We start from the raw sequence: 23,053 nt of genomic DNA, 5'->3' as shown, positions 1-23,053 counted from the left end.
CTTCGGGAGGGATGCACATGGAGCGGTGAGGGAGGAAGGCGACACCTGCCTAGCCAGCCAGATCAGCCGAATCAACCCTGGGGATCAATGGGGTGACAGATGTCACAGCCAGATGGCCCCCACATCCCAGGGGGCCTTGGGAGATGAAAACATCTGCCGTATTTTTAGAATTTCTCTCTACTTACATCAATGTCTCAATTGTTTTTCTTCTAACAAAGATTTTTATAATATCAAGGTGGCAATAAACCATTCAGCTTATGTAAAATTATGTACAGTATGAAATACTTAAAGGATTAGACATAGCCATTATTAGGCTTACATCTTTGTTAATGTCTTTTAATTCAGCAATAGATGTATATAGAGACTATATTTACTTGGGGTTAAATATATTTGGAAACCATTTAGAGTAGCTGATATATACTTGACAGAGAAAAATGGACTTTCTCCCATTGTTTTAATAGCATTTTTGTTTAATATAATATGAGTTTCTATAACATTCTTTTAAATATTTTAGCACATAAAATCATATCTTGTTACAAAAAGGCGATGTATAAAAATAAAAATGACTTAATATGATTTAATTATTTTGTGTAGCCACTGTCTATATTCCCGTGGAATGCAGCTGTTTCTTTTACTTGTTGAACATTGTGATTAATGGTGAGGTAGGCCCATGATTATAAACTATATTAAATAATGTTACTGTGAATATTAAAGTGGAAAATTTTAAGAAAGGAAGGAAGATTGAGGCAGGGAGGGAAAATGGAAATAAGATTATATTCCTAGAATTGTATCTATGAGACAAACGCAATCCTTTCTGTTCATATACCATTAAAAATTTCCAAATACGTATCCAAAAGAATATTTGAAAGAAGTATCACTGTACTGCCCCTTATTATTTCTGTTTTAATTGAATATGAGAAGTCTTAAAGGACATGTCTGATAAGTCAAAGGCTTTATTAACATTGAGGATCATAATATACAACTTCACTATTGTTGGATACAAATGACAATGAACCCGTAGCAAGAATATAAAGGCAGATAATACTAGCTGACATGTTGTATGAGAAGAGTCGATGCATTTTGTAAAAAATTACTGTAATTGAATGAAGAAAAATTTGTGTAACCCTTTTCTGCAGCAATATTTTCCTGAGGAAATTGCAAAGCATACTATGACTCTCTTTTACTAACTTAAATAAATCAATAATAAAATGTAATAATTCTAATAAATGTCAAAAATAAATTTTCACTTGAACAACAAATGTTTTGCTAAATGTTCATTGTCTTGTTTTAATCCTGGAGAAAAAATTCTATACACTTGGAGAATTTCTATAAATATTGTATCCTAAGAAATTGGTTTTCTCATATATTCTTGGGATAAAAAACTGTATTGGTCTGTGTAATGTTAGTTCCCTGTAATTTGGACTGTTTCCTAAAAGATTATATGCATTCCCCTAAAGAAGCATAGTTTAGGATGGTGCTTTTCAAATCTCAGCAAGGTGCCACAAAAGGTAGCATTAGGCTAACCTGAGAATGTGTTAAACACGCAGAATCTCAGGTGTAACTCCAGACTGACAGGATCAGAGGGCACACTTTAGCAAACACTGCAGGTTACCGTGGTACATATTAAGGTTTAGAGAATGCCAGCCTAAATCATTTGCAATGGCTGGAGCAGTCTGACTTCATTAATAGTAAATTAGAACTATATCCTCTTTATGAATTAATTAGCATCCCAGGCACCAAAGCGTCTCTATATACTCCTGACAGCTTCTCAAAATACAATGTCCACATTGAGGTTTTCTTTTTTGTAAGATTTATTTATATTTTATTGGAAAGGCGGATATATAGAGAGAAGAGACAGAGAGCAAGATCCTCAGTCCAATGATTCATTTCCCAAGTGGCCACAACAGCTAGAGCTGAGCCAATTCGAAGCCAGGAGCCTACTCCAGGTCTCCCATGCGGGTGCAGTGTCCCAAAGTCTTGGGCCGTCCTCGACTGCTTTCCAAGGCTACAGGTAGGGAGCAGGATGGGAACCGGGGTTGCCAGGATTAGAACCTGTGCCCATATGGGATCCCAGCGCATTCAAGGCTAGGACTTCAGCTGCTATGCTGTTGTGCTAGGCCTCACATTGAGTTTTGTTTCTTTAAAAGTTAATAATGATCTTCTCTTCTTTAAACCAGGGTGCCAAGAAAACCATCTGGAAATAATTTCAATTTAAATGGAACTTAACTTCCAGACAACATTTTCCTGTAAATAAAAATTCTTAATTTTGGGGTGGGGCCAGAGTTAGCACAGAGGCATTGCATCCTAATCCTCCATCTGCAGCATGGGCGTCCCATTTGGGTACAAATTCAAGTGCCATCTGTTCCACTTTGGAGCCAACTCCCTGCGTATGGCCAGGTAAGACAGCAGAGGATGCCTCAAATATTTGGATCCCTATACTGGGTCTCCATTGTGAGTGCAAATGCCCAAATATTTGAGGAACCCATGTGGGAGGCCTGGAAAAACCCCAGGCTCCCAGCTTCTGACCATTGTGGTCATTTGAGTAGTGAAACAGGGATGGAAGATCCCGCTCTGCCCTTTTTGCAGTTTCTGCTTGCTTGCTTTTTTCTTTCTTTCTTTCTTTTTCTTTCTTTCTTTCTTTCTCTTTCTTTCTTTCTTTCTCTTTCTTTCTTTCTTTCTTTCTTTCTTTCTCTTTCTTTCTTTCTTTCTTTCTTTCTTTCTTTCTTTCTTTCTCTCTCTCTCTCTCTCTCTCTCTCTCTCTCTCTTTCTTTCTTTCTTTCTTTCTTTCTTTCTTTCTTTCTTTCTTTCTTTCTCTTTCTTTTTTTCTTTTGGATGGGAAGTGGAGCAGCCTAAAGGTGAACTAGCACCCTTATATATTATGCTAACATTTGCAAGGTGAGGATTTAGCTGCTGAGTCATCGCACTGGGCCCAATAACTCTGGCAAATAACATAACATAACATAACATAACATAACATAACATAACATAACATAACATAACATAACATAACATAACATAACATAAATTGCATAGATTCAGAACAATGCTAGATATTCTTGTTGCTTTAATTTTAATAAAATATTGAAAGTAAACCATAGAATATGATGAAGATACTCTGTTAGAAATGGCCACCTTTAGAAGGGAATTTCAACTAAGATCTCAATAATGAGTAACAGGGCCCGGCGAGGTAGCTCAGTGGTTAAAGTCCTCACCTTACACATGCCAGGATCTCATATGGGCACTGGTTCTAATCCCAGCAGCGCTGATTCCCATCCAGTTTCCTGCTTGGGACTTGGGAAAGCCTTGGAATCCTGCATCCACGTGGGAAACCTGGAGGAGGCTCCAGGCTCCTGGCTTCAGATAGGTGCAGCTCTGGCCATTGCAACTGCTTTGGGGAGTGAATTATCGGATGGAAGCTCTTTCTCTGTCTCACCTCCTCTCTGTATATCTGACTTTGCAATAAAAATAAATGAATCTTTTTAAAAAAGATGAGTAACAATTATACAGATGAAATACATGTAGGGAAGATAAGACATTAGGTAGGAAGAGAAACAAAGAATAACTTTTACAAGCATCAGGAAACAACATAGTGAGAACATGGATATTGGATCATAAAACATTTGAAAAAACCTGTTAAAGTCTAGTAAATAATGATCAACACCCTAAAGCTATGTAAGATTGTTTTCTTTTTGTCTTGAAGGAAACACAGATAGTATCTTCACTTAAAATGCCATGATGTATAGTCTGAGTAGAAAAGTTTAGATTAGATCATTTGGAAGGGTAAGAATGAATGAAGAAAAGCTGATTAGTAGTGACAGAATTATTAAAAAAGAATGGCTATTTGATTCAAAAATACAATGTAGAAGAAATTGACAACACAATCATTGCTGCTTTAGTGACTTGTAATAGAAAGGATGAAATTGTCTTCTCTCAACAACACACAAAAAATGTAACTGAAGGAAAATGATAATTATGATTTGAGTAAATTCCAGACGGATGTTAGATATTCTCGGAAATACAACAGTCCCTAGCATGCACACAAGGACCAAGAAAAGTGCTGCTATTCTTTTGAGGAAGACATTTGTAAGAAAATCACATTGGGAATGATGTTGTCCTGCCTTTTATGTATTTTGAGAAAGAAAGCATTGGAATTAGCAGACAAGAAATAACAGGAAGCAGGTGCTTTTGGAAGTCTTGTAATCCAGCTAAGTGTTTGTAGGTTGTAGCCAGCATGGATATATTCTGAGTGTCAGAACAAAAAAGAGACGATTGCACTATTAATCATTAAACAAGTTGCTAAAATGGTTGAAGAGAGACCAATTTTGAACTTTATTCAAAACCTCAGTGCTAGTAACACACATTCATCATTAAATTATAATTACGCCTTTTCATTTTTCATCCACCTGGCTGATTTATTCCCTCCCTTTTCCATTATATCTTGATGCATTTGTTAGCTTCCTCTTACAATCTGTCTCGACCATTTCTTTTCACAATATATAAAGGTCAAGTGACTTCTGCTATACAATGAAATCATCTTTAAACATACAAGGAGTAGCCACATTCTTTTCACTTGCAAGTTTAATAGACATGCCAAGTTCATTCTGCACAATAAAAGAGAGCTACTCCTAACCACAATTCTTAGAACCTCCAAAGTTCCATGCCTACAGCTTTCTCGAATATGATCACATATGTCTCACTTTGGAAATCAAACCTTGTTGAAATCATAGATGATTTATCCAGAAAAATAAATTTTGAGGGTAAATACAAAATGATGCATAAAGACAAATTCAAAATATGTACTATATTTTTACACTGAAAATAGTAAAAATTTATCCAGAAAGAATTGGCACAAATAAAAAGAAGCTGCACTGTTTGTTGTTCATAATACTCAGAATTATTCACAGGTTAGTTATTACAATTAAAGCTGTTACTGGTAAGTAGGCTTAGTTTATTGTGACTTTATTAAAATACTGACTAAATGTTTTCATCTGGATATAATAATCAGGCATATTTGTGTAATTTCAATAATAAACTGAATGTTTGATTTGTACTGTAATTCACTGACAAACGCTCATTTTCACTGACCAGTTATTCTCTCAAACTCAACCTGACAGTACCTGTCATTATGAAGAAATATATCCCATTATCTTATCAATGGTAATTGATTTCTTATCAGGTTCATTTCTGCCTCCCTGGCAAATTCATAATACTACAGAAAAGTCTGTAATCTCTATAGTGAATTTCTGTAACCTTCACAATAAAAGTTAACTCTCATTGTCCATCTACAAATTTAATTTGCAACAGGGAAATTCTTAAAGTGTGTATGAGTGTGTATGTATAGATATATTTTTTTCTGATAAGTGTTTCTCCGGTATACGGTTTTCTGTATAAAGCACATCTGATGAAGAAGTTTGTTTAAGGCACTAGAATAAATGAGGTGCCTCTTCTTGGGGTGATGGTATCTCTCCAGAGACAGAGTTTGATGACATTTTACATAGTAACATAGCCACTTAATCACCATCCAGTCAAGATGTAGAACCTTACAGCATCATTACATTGTATTACCTTTGAACCGTTTCCGACTCTCTGCCATGACTGTGATTTCTATCGTTCACTTTTTGCCTATTTTGAAACTTTATGCCAAGCAAATAATACTGGATGTATTCTTTTATATCTGCTTTTTTTTTCTGTTTCCTCCATTTGTATACAGATCAAAATTTAGCAGCATTATTCTATACCCTTAACTCACAGCCTACAGATGCTTTTGACTTTGACACATTTGCCACATTAACCTTTTAGCATTTTCTCTCTGAATTAATAGGTACCATTCCTATAACCCCTGGAAAATGACTGCTATTATCTCTATCATTACACAACAATTTTGATTTAGTGTGAAAGCCATGATATTTTTCTTAACTTTCTTTTAAAAATTACATTACATCCACTTAGTCCCAAAGAAAAGTCAGAACAGACTCACCTTCCATTGTAATGTCAAGGAACTATCCTTATTTTAAAAAGTTATATAATGGGGCCCGGCGGCGTGGCTTAGTGGGTAAAGTCCTCGCCTTGAATGCAGCGGGATCCCATATGCGCACAGGTTCTAATCCCGGCAGCTCCATTTCCCATCCAGCTCCCTGCTTGTGGCCTGGGAAAGCAGTTGAGGACGGGCCAAAGCTTTGTGACCCTGCACCAGTGTGGGAGACCTGGAAGAGGTTCCTGGTTCCCGGCTTCGGATCGGCGCAACACCGGCTGTTGCGGCTCACTTGGGGAGTGAATCATCGGATGGAAGATCTTCCTCTCTGTCTCTCCTCCTGTCTGTATATCCGCCTTTCCAATAAAAATGAATAAATCTTTAAAAAAAAAGTTATATAATGTATGTCCCCCTTTTGTTGTACAGTAGAATATATTCTTTACCCCTGTTTTATACTATATTTTCATAATGTAAGGCTTAACTTTACATATAAGGAAACCAATTTAATGGTAAATTTAATGTATATTTCTGAAATACATTAAGTTATATCTTTGTTCCTCTCTAGTTTACCTGATATGTCCAACTATTTTTTAGCATAATTATTTATCCACCTAATCTGATCTTCACAGAACCCAGCCTCCATTAACAGCAGCATTGTCTGTCACCATGCATTCCCCTGGGCCACACTGCCAAGGTCACATGTAGTGACCTAAATCAGTTATCCAATTTTTGGGTCTGCCAGGAAGACCTCTTTTCTATTTTACATTATCTCTGACTAAAATCGTTTTGCTGCAATAATCACACAGAATATTCTGTAGTAAATATCTTCAGGAAATGGATTATGGAAACTAATTTCAAAACTGATTGGTGTTTCTAAGAGCCTCTAGAATCTCCTTATTGCTCCCAGTCTTTATAAGATATTTTGCCCTTCAAACATCATGGCACTTTGGAGTTCTGCTTATTTTATTTTGAAAATGTTAGAAGATAGGACTTTGGGGGTTTGAAATTTCAAAAAGTTAAATGTTTTATCTGTTTTTAAAATAAAACTTAAATAAATTGACTTTCATTTTTTCATACAAAGTATGATTTTTTCATTCTCTGGCTCAAGTCACATACATGAACTGTGCACTAGATTTCCTGCTACATCCTTTTTTTTTTGTAAACATTTATTTTATTTTCATTGGAAAGTCAGATTTATCAAGAGGAGGAGATACAGACAAAAAGATCTTCCATCCACTGTTTTACCCACAAGTAGCCACAACAGCCGGAGCTGAGCTGATTGGAAGCCAGGAGCCAGGGTCTCAAGGCTTTGGGCCATCCTCCACTGTTTTCCCCAGGCCACAAGCAGGGTCCAGCTCCATCTTTGTCACTCATGAATTCATGGAACTATATAGAAACTCAGCAACCACAACAGTGTGTGCTTCAAATCCCTGTATTTGTCAGAAGTATATTTTACTTTACCAGAAATCTCTCTTCCCTTCTTTCTGCTTCTAATGATGACCCCACAATTAAAAATTCACTTTTCAGGGAGAGTATCTGACACAGTAGTTATGTTGTTGCTTGGGAGTCCTACAACACACAGCAGAGTGGCTAATTTGAGTCCTGATTGCTCTCCATCCTAACAGACTTTGTGATGCCACAGATATTGGCTCAGCCATGTGAGTTCTTGCCACACATGAGAAAGACCTGAATGGAGTTCCTGGCTTCTGACTTTAGCCATCCTCTACTGCTTTCTCAGGAAGGTAGATGGGAAGTAGAGCAGCCGGGATTGAAATAGGTAATTATATGGGGTGCTGGCACTACAAGCAGATGCTTATCCTACTACATCAAAGCTCTGACCCTAAATAAATAAATAAATAAATAAATAAATAAATAAATATAGTATAATATTTACTTATTTTTATTGGAAAGTCAGATTTACAGAGAGAAGGAGGGACAGAGAGAAGATCTTCCATCCACTGGTTCACTCTCCAAGTGGCCGCAACGGCCGGAGCTGAGCTCATCTGGAGACAAGGGTCTGGAGCTTCTTCCAGGCTTCTCATGTGGGTGCAGATCCCAAGGTTATGGGCTGTCCTTGATTGCTTGCCCAGGACACAAGCAGGGAACTGGGTGGGAAATGGAGCAGCTGGAATATGAACCAGCACCATATGCTATCCTGGTGCATGCAAGGCAGGTCTTTAGCCACTGGGCTACTGTGATGGGCCTGACCCTCAATAATTTTTGAAGACATCATTTTTAAATGGTCAATAATTTATATTTTAAAAAAAGAACTTGCTACTGAATCCTGATGATATTGGGCTAACAGATACTAGATGTTCTCCTTTTGTCTAAACTTACAATGCCATGACACACTTAAACAATGAAAGCTAAACCTGTAACTGTTACTAAAAGACTATACTAATGCAATAATATGGAGAAAACTGGCTGGAGGACAAAACTGGAGGGGAAGGGGCAGGAAATGAGGTAGGAATCCCTATACCTACAGAACTGTCATGGAAAATAATAATAGCAAATTAAAAATAAAAAATAAGCAAATCTAAGTAAGGAGGATTCTATAGACTAAATTTTGTGTTCCCCCCAAAACTGAGATGTTGAACTTATTATCATTAATGTAATAGTGTTAGAGGTTGGGTTTTTAAAAAGTTAATTAGGTCATAGGTTTGGAAATGCAAGATATTTTATTCTCATTTGTCATAGTGCCCAAAACATTGCTTATCATTTTTAAAACCTTATAATTTGTGAGAATAGGCCTATGGGTTACCAAGACCTAGAACAGAGGGTTTCATTTTAATGTCCCATCATTCATATCTTTTCATCAAGCTTTTTTTCCAATTTTCTCTTGGAGTGATTTTTATTTTCATTTCATTGCCTTTACATTCCTTCTGAAAAGAAGGATTTATTGTATAAATTGAAACCTTTTGTTTCACAGCTCTTCTCATGCCTCTCTCCCTCCTGCCTTTGAACGTTCCTCAATCCAGTCTCTACATAATTTAATTCCACCCTTTTTACCAACACCTATGCAGTTTAGTGTTATTTACTATCTACTTTTCTTTTCTCTAAAGCATTTACTTACTCCATCTTCTTTTTGTGTGAGTTTGTTTAATTTGTTCTCATTGTGTGGGATGAACAAATAACATGTATTTCAGAGTTTAGAACCAGGTCAGAATGATGCTTTCAACCCTCCCCTCACTCTTGTTCATGTTCACCACGCATCCTCTTCCTTGCTTATTGCTTAGCGTTATTTTTGAAATTACAATGGCATACTTTCAGTTTACTTCACAGATATAAGGCTGGACACTCCATTAAAGGATTCAATTAATAGCAAGTAGAAAAAAAAACCCCTACTGTTCTTGAAGCACATAGACAAAAGCTAGAAACAACAACTAAGTGTCAGAATGTTGATCTTGCTTGGATAGATTACAGTTTTTGTGCTCTGCATATTAGTCACCACAGATCAGAAAAAGCATTTTATATTTTTTCGGGGTGAATAGCTTATTTCCCTTACTTTATGTTTCTTCTCAACCCACATACATTTTATGTTTTCATTTTATTTCATATATAAACCTGAACTAGTATCTATCTTTGAAGTTATGACATTTATACAGTTATTGTTATATTGTCAGATCTCTAAATTTTAGTCCAAATTTTTTTTTGGTAATATGACAGTTTTATGCAGCTTCTCAAATGACACTGTTTTGTTCCTCTTGTTTTATCCTATTTTAGCTTCAATAAACACATATATATCCTGTCCTTTTTCTTTTGGAATTTTATATTAAATGTGAGCTAACAAAGTTGATCAGATTTGCGGACATGCTTCAAGCGAAGGAAGGATTAAGCAATATGGAATATATTAGGGATTCTTCAAGTTCAAAGTAAATCTCAAATTATGGATTTCACCACAGAATGATTTGCCTTTGCCAGAGAGTGAAAATATGTCTGGCAGAATATAACCATGCTGTAGTTTACTGACACAATTAAATTTTCTAAATCTCACATGAGTACCTTTAATGGAAGGCCATTTATTTACATTAACTTGCTACTAACTGCTCTAACATTGCCCAAATATACAATTGTTAAGATTTAATTCAACTCACCTGCTATTTCTTCCTGTGAACTTGAAGTTGAAAAAAAGCCTTTAGCCAGAAATTCAAAAAAATCACTGTCAAAATTCTCTTGTCCTTATCGTCTTCAAGTATAAATTAAATTTCATCCTGTTGTCTGTATCACACTGCCAGAAATTGAAATATTACATTCAAATCTACCCTTAAAGAGACTTACTTATTAGTGGGTGATTTTTTTTTCAGTCTTTTTTTTTATTAATTTCCTATATTTTATTCATTACATTGCATTATGTGACACAGTGTTATAGGCACTGGGATTCCCCCACCTCTCCCCAAACCCTCCCACCATGGTGGATTCCTCCACCTTGTTGCATTACCACATTTCAAATTCAGTTGAGATTCTTTCATTGGAAGTATTTACCAAGCACAAAGTCCAGCATCTTATCAGGACAATAAGATAGAGGGTGACTTTTAAAAGATTCCTAACCTGCATTGTTCTGTCTTAACAGCTTTCCTATATTTAATGTGTATGATTGGAGGAGTATGAATTGTTCTGCAGCAGATTCCTATCAATACACCTATTGGAAAAGTTAACTGGAGGGTCCCGGCACAGTGCCTCAAGTGGCTAATCCACCTGCAAGTGCCAGGATCCCATTTGGGTATCAGTTCATCTCCACAATGGTCTACAGACTTTTGCTTTCAGCTACATTAAAATTGCTGTGTCACACAAATCTCTGACTTAGAAGAACTTTATAAAGGTGGATGTAAAAAGAACTTATTGATAATATCAAAAAAGCAGAATAGGTCACATGGTTGAGGAGTTAGGACACAAGCAGAGCAAAGCATAATGGTCTAAGTCTAAACATTTTCACTTTCCTTGTTCATAAAATGATATTGGTGCATGAAAGAAAACGCAGGGATGCTAAATTCATATTTTAAGGAAGAATGTGTAAAAGTATCCTGTATATATGAAGTGTAATGGAGTTCACAAATATGTACAAAAAACATTCATCTAAATAGCTCTCAGAGAAACCGTACCCATGTAAAGATGGCCTTCTGTAGCTGCACATTATGCATTACCTGATTTAATCAAACATAGATAGGAAATATTTTTAACTGTATCTCTAAGACAATTTTGTGAAAACGGTTTTCCTGTCATTATTTCCTTTGAAAATAGAGTAGGACATTCATTTATATCCTATTTGCTTTATAATAGATCTTAGATGTACAGATTATTCGGCCTGTACAATATGCATAGAATTTGTATGCAAATCCATGTCATTTTATCTAAAGAGATTGAGCATGCAGCATTTTTTATGTGTCTATGTAAGTGAGACTAAAATCAATGCCTTTTAAGATTTCTGAGAAATGACTGTATATCCATGTCTTTTCATCATTGTTTATCAACAATGAACCACAAGCAAACTGAGATACACCTAATGACACCGATAAAATAGATCTTTAACAACAGGAATAAAATCTAGATTTATGTTGATTAATAACATGTAAGAAAATTGATACAATAACACTTAGACACTCATTTAAACACAAAAATACTCTATATGAATTTCAACTATATTGTCTGTATATTTTTTCTATAGAAATTAAATTTCCATATCCATGCGTGCGTTTGTGTGTATCCTATAAAGATAGGACAGTGTCCTCCACCAAAATTTAGTTGTTTCCCAAATTGTCTCACTACATGCACCAACACATTTCTTTCTTTCTTTTTTTTTTTTTTTTTTGTAGAAAACTAATGTTAAGCTTCTACTGTGGAAACATCAGTCAAAATTCTATAGAGAACACGAATTTCACAAATTATCACTTGGTTGAACATGACATATTTTTATTAATGGCACATGCTGAAAGAGAGTTCAAAGGCTGCATCTCCTTGTAATATATTGTTCTAATTTCTTTATTGGTTAGGCTCTTTCAGCAAGAGGAATGATGAGGATAAGGAAACTGTTGCTGTTAGGCTGCCGAAATAATTCTATTCCCTGGGAAAGAGACACTGTGGCAGATGATAAATTTTAGGTATTTCCAGCCAAAACATTCCCTCACAAAGTTGTTCTAGTGAAGAAGTCAGAGAAAAGAATACAATATCAATTTTCATTGTTTGTAATAGAAATGAACCAGTTTGAGTCAATGGGAAATCACGACATGAGAGAACCAAAGAAGCTCTTGCAAACAAACATGCTCAAGAATATATAGCATTATTTTTCTAACTCGTTTTGTGTCTGGCAAGTCAACACTAATTTCTTCCTCTGCTTTTTTGGGGAAGAAAGGAAAATTATGTCATCATTATGCTTACTAGATGAATGAGGAATCTGCAGGTAGTTGACAAATGTAATTACGAAAAAAAATCTAAGCATGGATTTAAAATAAGAAGTCAGTTTTCCACAGACTATTTTTAAAAGATGAGTTTATCTGTTCTGAAAGTCAGAGTCACATGGAAAAAAAGGCAGAGGCAGAAATGGCTTTCAGTCACTTGTTCATTATCAGGATGACTGCAACGTACAGCACCAAGACAATGCAAAGCTGTGTGGGTCATCTTCTAGTGCGTTTCCCAGCCCATCAGCAGTGAGCTGAAAGGAAGTGGACCTGAATCCATGCAAGATGCTGGTGTCTCAGGCAGCAGTTTTACCCACCATGCTACATCCTCGGTAACTCCACAGACTTTTGAAGCACACTTGTATAAGTAAAGTCACCATGCTGACTACTACTGTAATTTCATGTTCATAAAATGGGAAAGCAGGGAGATGATTTGTTACTAGTGCAACACAATCGATTACTCCCAGCGAAAAGTCTCACCAAGACCCTAATTCTACTTCATCAGATTCTTGGCAGGTATTGTATTCCTTACAAATCTGTGATTCGGAGAATTTAAAACCATCACTGTTTATCCATTTACTTTCCTAGTGTTTCTATTCCTTTTTCTCAACATTTCCACCTCATCAATATACAGTTTCAGAATTAATTAATGTTTTCCCATTCCCTCCTTACTCTTCCTTTGTAAGAAAGAAAATTAGATATATGCGGAATTCAGGTAATGGTGTTTTCAGTCATCAATTTTAAATTAACTACATTTAATATTTCAGTAAAAATTATAAGCAATAATTATGTTAACAATGCGCCCACAGGGAAAATATATTTGTAACATGTGAAGTTATTTTCTAAAAATAATACTTTCAAAAGACCAATCAAATAGAATAGAAGATATGGGACTTAAGCTGTAATATAGCCAAAAGTCATTAATTTGTGAGAATGCTCTGAGCAACACCAATATCAGGAAAATGAACTTTTAAACACTAATTTGCTCAAATGAACACCAGAATATCAGAAATTGAAAAGTAATAATATTAATGGGCCCTGGTAAAGCAAGTAGTAAAAATTCTGTTGCAATATACATGAGAGTGTAAATTTTGATATATAGTACACCTAGGAAACAATTCTGACAATATTTTCAATGGTCAACCAATGTGAATATAAAATACACTCTGCAAGTCTAACTTCCACAAGTATGTATATATTTAGCATATCTCTAAAACCCAAATACGGGAGATCATCCAGTCATGAAAACTGGAATCACTTGTAATTTAGATCCTATCACACAGTATAAAAGGTTGAGCAATAAAATCTAAGAACTATTGCTCCATATAGCAACTAGGCTGTATCTCATAAATAAAATTGTATAAGAAAGGCATTTAACACAATGGTTAAGACATGCCCTTGTGTGGTTGTATTACATATTGGAGTGGTTGCATTTAATTCTTAAATTTGCCTTTGATCCTAACTGCCCTGTCCTCTGGGAAGTCCCAAAAGATGATTCAAATACTTGCATCCATGCTACGCACCTGAGACATCCAAACTGAGCCTCTGGCTCCTAGGTATAACTGTGCCTTTCCTAGGACAAAAGCATTCAGGAACTAAAATGATACACAAAGAAGGATAAATATAATCTGCAAAAGCAGAAGGCAAATATGATGCGATTAATTGAAATGTTCAAAATGAAAACAGTGACAGTAGCTGGGAATTGATTAACTTTTTTTTCTGGTGTTAGTAAAATTTTAATAATATGAATACTGGTTACATAAATAAGTTCACTTTGCCGATATTCCTCAACCACAGGTGTTGTTCTTACTTTTCTATGTTTTTCTGTTCCACCTGAACAGAATTTTATAGTATAATTTTGCTTACAAATATATACATAAATACTATGAAAAGGAAAAGACGTCATTTTTCAAATCTTGTCATTTTGTTATTGTTCAATTTATTTTTACATAAGATAAAATATAAATGCATTCTAAAACCATAAATGCATACTATAGTGATTGAACATAAATTTTTGCTTGTGTACCATCAATGAGATAATTGATATAAGTGGAAATCAAAAAGCCAGACAAAATATTGCCCCAAGGCCGGATACATCATACTTTGTTATGAAGCGGAATGTATGAATAAGATCTAAATAGCCACATCAAAATGTATGCATCTTGGCCCAGCAAAATAGCATAGCAGTTAAAGTCCTCACCTTGCATGACCCGGGATCCCATGTGGTCGCTGGTTCTAATCCCGGCGGCCCTGCTTCCCATCCAGCTCCGTGCTTGTGGTCTGGGAAAGCAGTCAAGGACGGCCCAAAGCCTTGGTACCCTGCACCCTTATGGGAGACCAGGAAGAGCTCCTGGCTCCTGGCTTCAGATTGGCTCAGCTAAAGCTGTTGCGGTCACTTGGGGAGTAAACCATTAGATTGATGATCTTCCTCACTGTCTCTACTCCTCTCTGTATATCTGTCTTTCCAATAAAAATAAATAAATCTTTTTTAAAAAGTATGCATCTTTATCTGTTCCTACCTTTCTACTTTTTATGAAAACATAACATTTTGTTCGATGGGTTCCTTCACATACTTTACTATTACAAATAATAACTGCAATGACTGTGTTTGAATTTCCATTGCTGCACACACAAAAAAATGAGTAAATTCCAAGTAAATTAGTGGAAAAATTATGTATTAATAATCCTTGATAACCAGTTTACGTTAGGAATTCTTTCTCTTTCTCTACTATCCGTATTACTCAGACTTAAGTGAATCAAGAATATACGATCACAGTGTTACACTGTTTCATGGAATGGAAAGAAGGAAACCGAGAGATGAAAAGCATTCTGTCTCGTAACACAGTGTGACGAGTATGTGAGGTACACTTAAGCATCTTCAGGAAACTGCTATAAAAATACAAGCTAATTTAGTTAATTAAAACAAATATGTGCATAGGCTTTTAATCATGAGTGTTTCAGAATTGTTTTCAAGATTTCTCATACAATTCTAACCTTTGCTAATGACATTTTTTGTATAAATTAAGAATCTCAGGATAGAGAATATGATTAGCCTAGTCTATTTCAAGGATTGTCAAGCTTTTAGTGTTAACTGTTTTATTTTCTGGCAGTAATCTCTACCCATGTTTGATGGAGTTCTTGGTGCAGAACCTGTAATTTAATGTTTATTTCTGTGGTTCAGGCCATTTACAAAAACAATACAAGGATGGTGAACATGGTTACTGTCCTCCCTTCAAGAAATATCTAGTCCTCAGAAATATCAATAGACTATTTTGATAGAATGATTTCCTTTCTATTTTAGTTTTAAATTCTGAATGTTTAAATAGTGGGCATATTTATTTCTTTGAAATACTAAATGTCCAATTTTGATTCTATTATGTTATTTTCCTTTTTTTGAGAAATGTGCCATATGTAAAACTTTAGAAGACTAGGGCAATCTATATAAAGGCTAAATGGTCTAAGTGTAAGACTTGAATTAATATTTTCTTTTAAAGTACTCCTTTGTTCAATAAGTTTATATAATCCTTAGGAAAAGCACATTATTTTTATTACTTAAGTATTAATTCTTTTTAAAAATTCACTTCAAGAATATAAAAATAAAATATTAGCAACAAATACATTTTCTCCTTTTTTCATCTAGTAATTATGATTATGTTTTCTCAATTTATTTCTTTAATTATTTATTTTTATTGGAAAGACAGATTTATGGAGAGAAGAAGAGAGAGAAAGATCTTCCATCCACTAGTTTCTTCATCTGGGGAATACCTTCTTTCTTTTCTTTCTTTTTTTTTTTTTTTTTCATTTTATGACACAGTTTCATAGGCTCTGGGATTCCCCTAACCCCTCCAAAAAGCCTTCCGCCCATATTGAATTTCTCAGTATTGTTGCTGTATTACAGTTCACATTCAGTCATGATTCGTTCATTGCGTGCATGCACCATGCAAAAAGTTGGCATCTTATTGTTCAGATAAATTTAACAGTTTTATTGGGAGATCATCCCTGGTCTGAACGTAGAACTGGCAGAATATCGTTCCCTCCAATGAAAAGCCACTACACAACCTCAGTAACAATTTACAACATCATGAAGTTAATTGACATGGTATTGGGTGACCAATACGTTAGAAAATGCAAGTTCTTAACCACATCCTGTGACTAATTCATTGACATTTCAGTTTTAGTTTATACACAACCAGCTGCTATACAGCTTATAAGGATGCCAATACTATAGAGATTACTGAAATTGTACAATGCCTGCCCCAACCAGCAGCCCATATCACAATTCGTTGTCAAGATCTGATTATTCTGCTTCGCACCTAGCTACTTTCTCATAAATTTTGTAAGACGATTAGAAGATGAAGTAGGTATTTAGGCTCTTGTTAAGCTTGTGGAATAGCAGAAGAGAACACCTTGCTTTAGACTGGCCCAGACTTGGCTGTTGCGTGAATCAGCAAATGGAAGATCTCTTTCTTTCTCTCTCTCTCTCTCTCTCTCTCTCTCTCTCTCTCATTCTACCTTTCAAGTGCTTAAGTAAATCAATCTAAAAAAATGAGTATGAGTGGAATATGTTTGCTTCTGCATATTTTATTCCTGTAGTATGATGTTCATCAACATTGGTAACAGTAACATATTGTTTTACTATCTTTGTAGTACTTTTAAAATGTTTTCATTTTTATCTACTTGAAAAAAAAAAGAGACAAAGAATGGCGATACAAAGAAGAAAAGAAAGAGAGAGCGAGAAAAGAGGAAAATATAAGGGAAACATGCCAAGCACAAAAGACTAATGGCTAAAGTCCTCACCTTTCATGCACTGGTATCCCTTACGGGCACCGGTTTGTGTCCTGGCCACTCCATTTCCCTTCCAGCTCCCAGCTTGCAGGCTGAGGAAGCAATAAAGGACAGCCCAAAGGCTTGTGACCCCTGCATTCATGTGGGAGTTCCAGATGAAACTCCTGGCTCCTGACTTTGGATCGGTTCAGCTCCGGCCATTGTGGCCACTTGGAGAGTGAACCAGCACATTTAGGATGTTGCTTTCTGTCTCCTCTTTGTAAATCAGACTTTCCAATAAAAATAAATGAATATTAAAAAATAAAGAAATCTTAAAAAAATAAAGAAAAGAAAAATGGAAAGAAAGTGGAATACAGAGAGATCTTCTATTCACTGGTATACGCCTTAAAAACCTGGAGCAGGCAGGCCAGGAGCTCAGAATTCCTCCCAAGTGTCCTATGTGACAGTATCCAGTGAGATTTCACCCCTCGCCTTCCAGGAGGCTTTAGAAGTAACGGAATTAGAGGCAGAATAGCTATTACTACAATGGACATGGGTTGCAGGTAACCTGAATACATTTCTAACCTGTGCACCGGAAAACCTGCTTCATGTGTTTTAGTATTTTCTGTTATGAATATACTACAATGTATTTGCCAGTTTACCATTTGGATGAAACTTAAATTGTTTTTGTCTCTTTATTACAAACAATGGTTCAATATAGACCTTTATCTTATCTTTCTGCACATGTTTATGAGACACTTCCTGGGGTATTTCCCCAGTACTGAGATCCCCGAGACACAGTGCATGATCATTCTATTAAAAGTCTGCAACATGAAATAGTCTTAACTCTTATAATAGCAACAAATTGCTTGTGATAATTGAATCTCACAAGTGTTGAATGTGCTGCAAAATAATGCATATCATTACATGACTGAATAATGTTAGAATGTCTAATGTTTTCTGATCTAATGAGTGTGAAGTGCATTTCTCATCATATTGCATTTTCCAGATTATTATGGAAATTCAGCATCCTTCTGTATTTCAAAGTTCTTGTGATTTTCTTTTGCCATTAACTTTCAGTTCAAATACTTCATCATTTTCATAGCCATCTAATTCTTATTCTGCTTTTTAATGAGATATAAATTCATCTATAATCTGACATTTCTTCCCTACTGACTTATGATTACCTTTGTATATGATTCCTACTGTTTTGTTGGAACTTAGATATGACTTTTTCCAATCTATTTTAATGAATTTATTAATATATTAGAGTTTCAGAGCCATACCAAATACATAATTGCTATAACTCAATTTTTACATTAATTCTCATGATAATATAATATTGACATAAAGAGAATGACTTCAATGTAGTTCTTAAACACAATTCCAAGAATATCATGCTTCCCTTCCTCCATCTTCTCTTTCTTTCAACTTTGAGATTACTGATTTATTAACATACATTCTAGTCCAAGGCTTAATGCCTCAGTAAGTAAGAAGTTGAAAAGCAGCATTTCCACAGGAATAAAGGTGAGGGCTGTAAATAATAGTAATCAATAGAATGATAATTTTATTCAAATCCAGTCAATGTCAAAATAACCACAAATCATGAAAACTGTAGTAATATTTTGTTCTTCACCATGTGTCTGGAAAAGATGTAAAACATAGCTAGACAAAACAAAATCTGCGGAAGTGCTGATGATTCAAACTTGCTGAACAGGTAGATAAGACTCACGGTGCCTTACCCACCAACCTGAAATGAATCCCAGAGAGAAGTAAAACAAAGACACTCAACACTTAGTAGAACAGTTACCTTGAAGCATCTATATTTCAAAACTGTGCGCATCTGAGGGTTGGCACTCAATCCTGAAATCCCCATCTTCATCATTATGTGTTTAAGGAGGAATAATTAAGCAGGACACACACTTAGGGTCCAATTGTGAATGTCAAGATTTCTTATTTGGTGGATTGGCATTGTGGCTTAAGTGGGTAAAACAGCTGCCTTTGATGCCTGCGTCCCATATGGGTACTATGTTCAGTCCAGCCTGTTTCACTTCTAATCCAGCTCCTTGCTAATATACCTGGGAGAGCAGTAGAGGATGGCCCAAGTCCTGGAACCCTGGTACCCACACAGGAAACCCAAAAGAAGCTTCTGGCTCCCAGCTTTGGTGTGGCCCAACTTTGGTCATTGCAGCCATTTGGGAAATGAAGCAATGAATCGAAGATATTTCTATCTCTATCTCTCCTACTCTATTTCTATCTCTGCCTTTAACATAAAATAATAATAATAATAAATATTTTTTTAAAATTGCAAGCCATACATGACTCATTTTTTTAATGTGTGTAACGATTTTTTAGCTCTTTCTCAATACTCCTTCAAATGTTTCCTCTGCTTTAGGACTTTATACCCATTTACTTCACTCACATGATGTCTGTTGCATATCAGACTTCTCATTTCTTTGTCTTGTTGTATGCCCTTCATGTCAGTTTATAATATGATTTCTAAAGACTTTTTAAAATGATTTAGTCCAAACAAAACTTTTCTCTCTGTATGACCCACTGAGTAGTACTTTATACTTTCCTTCTCAACTTCTAGAGTAAAAATATCTACATGCTCTGCCTTCATTTCTTTGCTGTCCATCCATTCTCAGCATACTAGAAAATTTGCTGTTATTCTATTCTACCTCTATGAGTCATTTCCCATGTTATTCAAAATATCTAGGTTACCATATTTGAGGTTCTCTAGGGGAGCCATTTCTATTATTTGTAACAAAACTTGATTTTGTGAGTTCAAAGGTCACCATTGTTACTTAATAGATATAAAATTGAGGTTCAGAGATACATTCAGATATCATAAATGTGATTACAATGACTCACTATATGATGCAAACTAGGTTCTGGAGTAAAGAAATATTGAAGAATTAGTTGTAGTCCCTAAAGGTGATAGAAAAAAATAATCCAGTAACACATGAGATAAATTTTGTCAGCAGCAAACAGACAAATACACAGAGTTGTTTCAACCTTCTTTGACCTTTCAGACTCAACACTATTCCACTTTTCAACTGGTATTCTTCGATTGGTATGTGAGAGTGGGAACCATACAAGGAAGTAGAAAGCTGGCAACTTGGAACAATTTTTCCTTGCTGTTATGTCCTCCTTTTTAAGTTTGCTTTATTTTTTATATTTTAGTTTGCAAAAAATTGGCAATCATTAGTGGTTTTATTCTTTTTGTTATTATGCTACAAAAATTATCCTTCCACATCATGTATCTTAACGGTTTTTGGTTTTGTTCCATATTCCTAAACATCCATCAAGTTTATTCTTTGTTGTTAAATGTTTATGGAAATGAAAAATTTACAAAAGAACAAATGTGAATTTGCAATTATTTTTAAATTTAGGTTGGAGATTCGCATATTCTTTGTATTTAAAATTATAATGATGTTGAATTGAGAAACTTAATTTTTCCTAAGTGACAATTATCTAAAAATTAAACCTGTAACCAGTTACAGAAATACTAAAAGATAGATGCATAATAGTATTTTATCAGAATGTTTAAATGGTATTTTATTTCTATTTCTAATTGATACAAAAATGTATGTCCTTGATTCCAATGTATTTTGATCTTTAAGAGTTATTCATCACATTCAGATAAATGGTTCCAACTTCTTGTTGTTCACACTCGCAGAAAGGAAAATATATCATTTTTTATCAGTATTCATTCTACAATTGCAATGTTATAAATTGGATGTTGTGTATATTAAGGTTATTTGAAAGATTTATTTTATTTTTATTTCTAAGGCAGAGTTACTGCTGAGTGAAGGAGTGACATAGAGAGACCTTGCTTCTGCTAGTGCACTTTGTATATAGCCACATCTGCTAGAGCTGAGCTGATCCAAAGCCAGGGACCAGGAGCTTCCTCCTGGTTTCCAGATGGGTGCAGGGTCCCAAAGATTTGCACTAACTTTTGCTGCTTTCACACACCATAAGCAGTTAGTTGGACTGGAAGTAGAGCAGCTAATGCCAACACCACAGCCGGCATTTCAGCCCACTATGCCATGGTACTGACCCCACAATTTACTTGTTTTGCATCTGTATTTTTCACTAAAGCCATCTGAAACTGGAAGCCAGGAGCTTCTCCGAGTCTCTCACATGGGGTACAGGGTCCCAAGTACTGTAACCATTCTTGGCCACTTTTCCAGATCATAAGCAGGGAGCTTGATCAGAAGTGGGGCATCCAAGGGAGGAACTGGAGCCCATAAGGGATGCCAGCACCATGGCCTGACGCTTACTATTCATGCCATAGAGCTGGCCACCACCACGACATTTATTGTCATAATAGTATCACATGAAAATGAACAGCAATTTTATTTTATTGATTTTTACTGGAACATTCTGTAGTGTTACATTATGAACTACATTGTAGGTAAATATGTAAAACATTTGTAATTTTACTTGTAATATTTAAAATATACTATAATATTTACAGCATCAAATGTATAATATATATGCATGTATTTATATAAATATATATTTTTCCTGAAAATAATCTATTATTCTGATGCTCAAGTAAAACAGAATCTGTTCAAAATTATGAAAAACATTCCAGCCAGCATAGATTATACATTGAGTACTCATCATAAATTAAGTATCTTTATGATCATATACAAGAGATATTGATCAGTCTTTGCAACAAACTCGTTATTAGTAGTGCTTGCTACATGCAGAAGTGGAAAGTAACATAGAACCACACCACCCTGAGCCGTCCATTCGCCATTTCATATTCACTATCACAGTTTACAAACAGAACTCATGTCATCTGGCTCAGCAATGAAAGAGGCTTCTGTGCATGAGGAAACACATTTCTCAACTTCTGTAGGGAATATTAAAATGTTTCCGAGGTTTATTATAAAAGGGAAGATTATGACACAAATAGGCAAATCTGTAACATTATAAGAAAGTTTAAAAACGTGCTTGGAAAAAATATTTCCTCTATTCAATAGTCAAATATCATTTATCAATAGTGATGATAGAGAAGGCAGGTAGGGTGGTTACTCCTAGGCACTGGGGGTCTTTGTCTCCTGATCCATGAACAATAATGACATGGGCAGAACAATGAGAGAAGTGAACAAACAGCCCTGGAAGTCAATGAGCACAGAAGGAGGGGTCTTTGGAAAGATCTAGAAAGATCATGGTGGGCAGGAGTGGGGAGGCAATGTTGCAGGACTTAGTAACTTTGTATTGAAGAAAAGTTTTCATAAGGCCTTTTTTTTTTTTTTTTTTTTTTTGGTTCAAACAGCTTCGTAGGAGCAGGTAAGTTTTTTTTTAAATTATTTTTAATTCATTAATTACATTGTATTATGTGACACAGTTTCATAGGTACTCCCCAAACCCTCCCACCATGGTGGATTCCTCCACCTTGTTGCATAACCACAGTTCAAGTTCAGTTGAGATTCCCTCATTGCAAGCATATACCAAACATAGAGTCCAGCATCTTATTGTCCAGTCAAGTTCAATGGCTTCTTGGGTATACCCTCTCTGGTCTGAAGACAGAGCCAGCAGAGTATCATCCCGTCAATTAAAAGCTCCAACATACCATCAGCAAAATTTACATCATTATGGAATTAATTGACATAGTAATGAGTAACCAATATGTTAAAAGTAAATGCGAGTTCCTAGCCACCTTCTGTGACCACCTCATTGACATTTCAATTTTAGTTTATGCACAACATATAACATACATAACATAGCATGTTATACATAACATCATATCATCTTAAATTAAGGCAAACATGTGGTATTTAACCTTTTGGGAGGCCTTTTAAGCTTTTCTTAATGCCCTCCCTGTTGTAAGCTCCTTCCGCTTTCTTATCTCCCTTTCCTTCCATTACTGGTCCCAGCTGTGTTATCTCTGGTTTTGCATTTTCATTTT

Source organism: Ochotona princeps, chromosome 9 (assembly GCF_030435755.1).
Source record: "Ochotona princeps isolate mOchPri1 chromosome 9, mOchPri1.hap1, whole genome shotgun sequence".
Classification (NCBI taxonomy): domain Eukaryota; kingdom Metazoa; phylum Chordata; class Mammalia; order Lagomorpha; family Ochotonidae; genus Ochotona; species Ochotona princeps.
The sequence above is the reverse complement of the archived record's forward strand: the minus strand, read 5'-3'. Positions refer to the sequence as shown.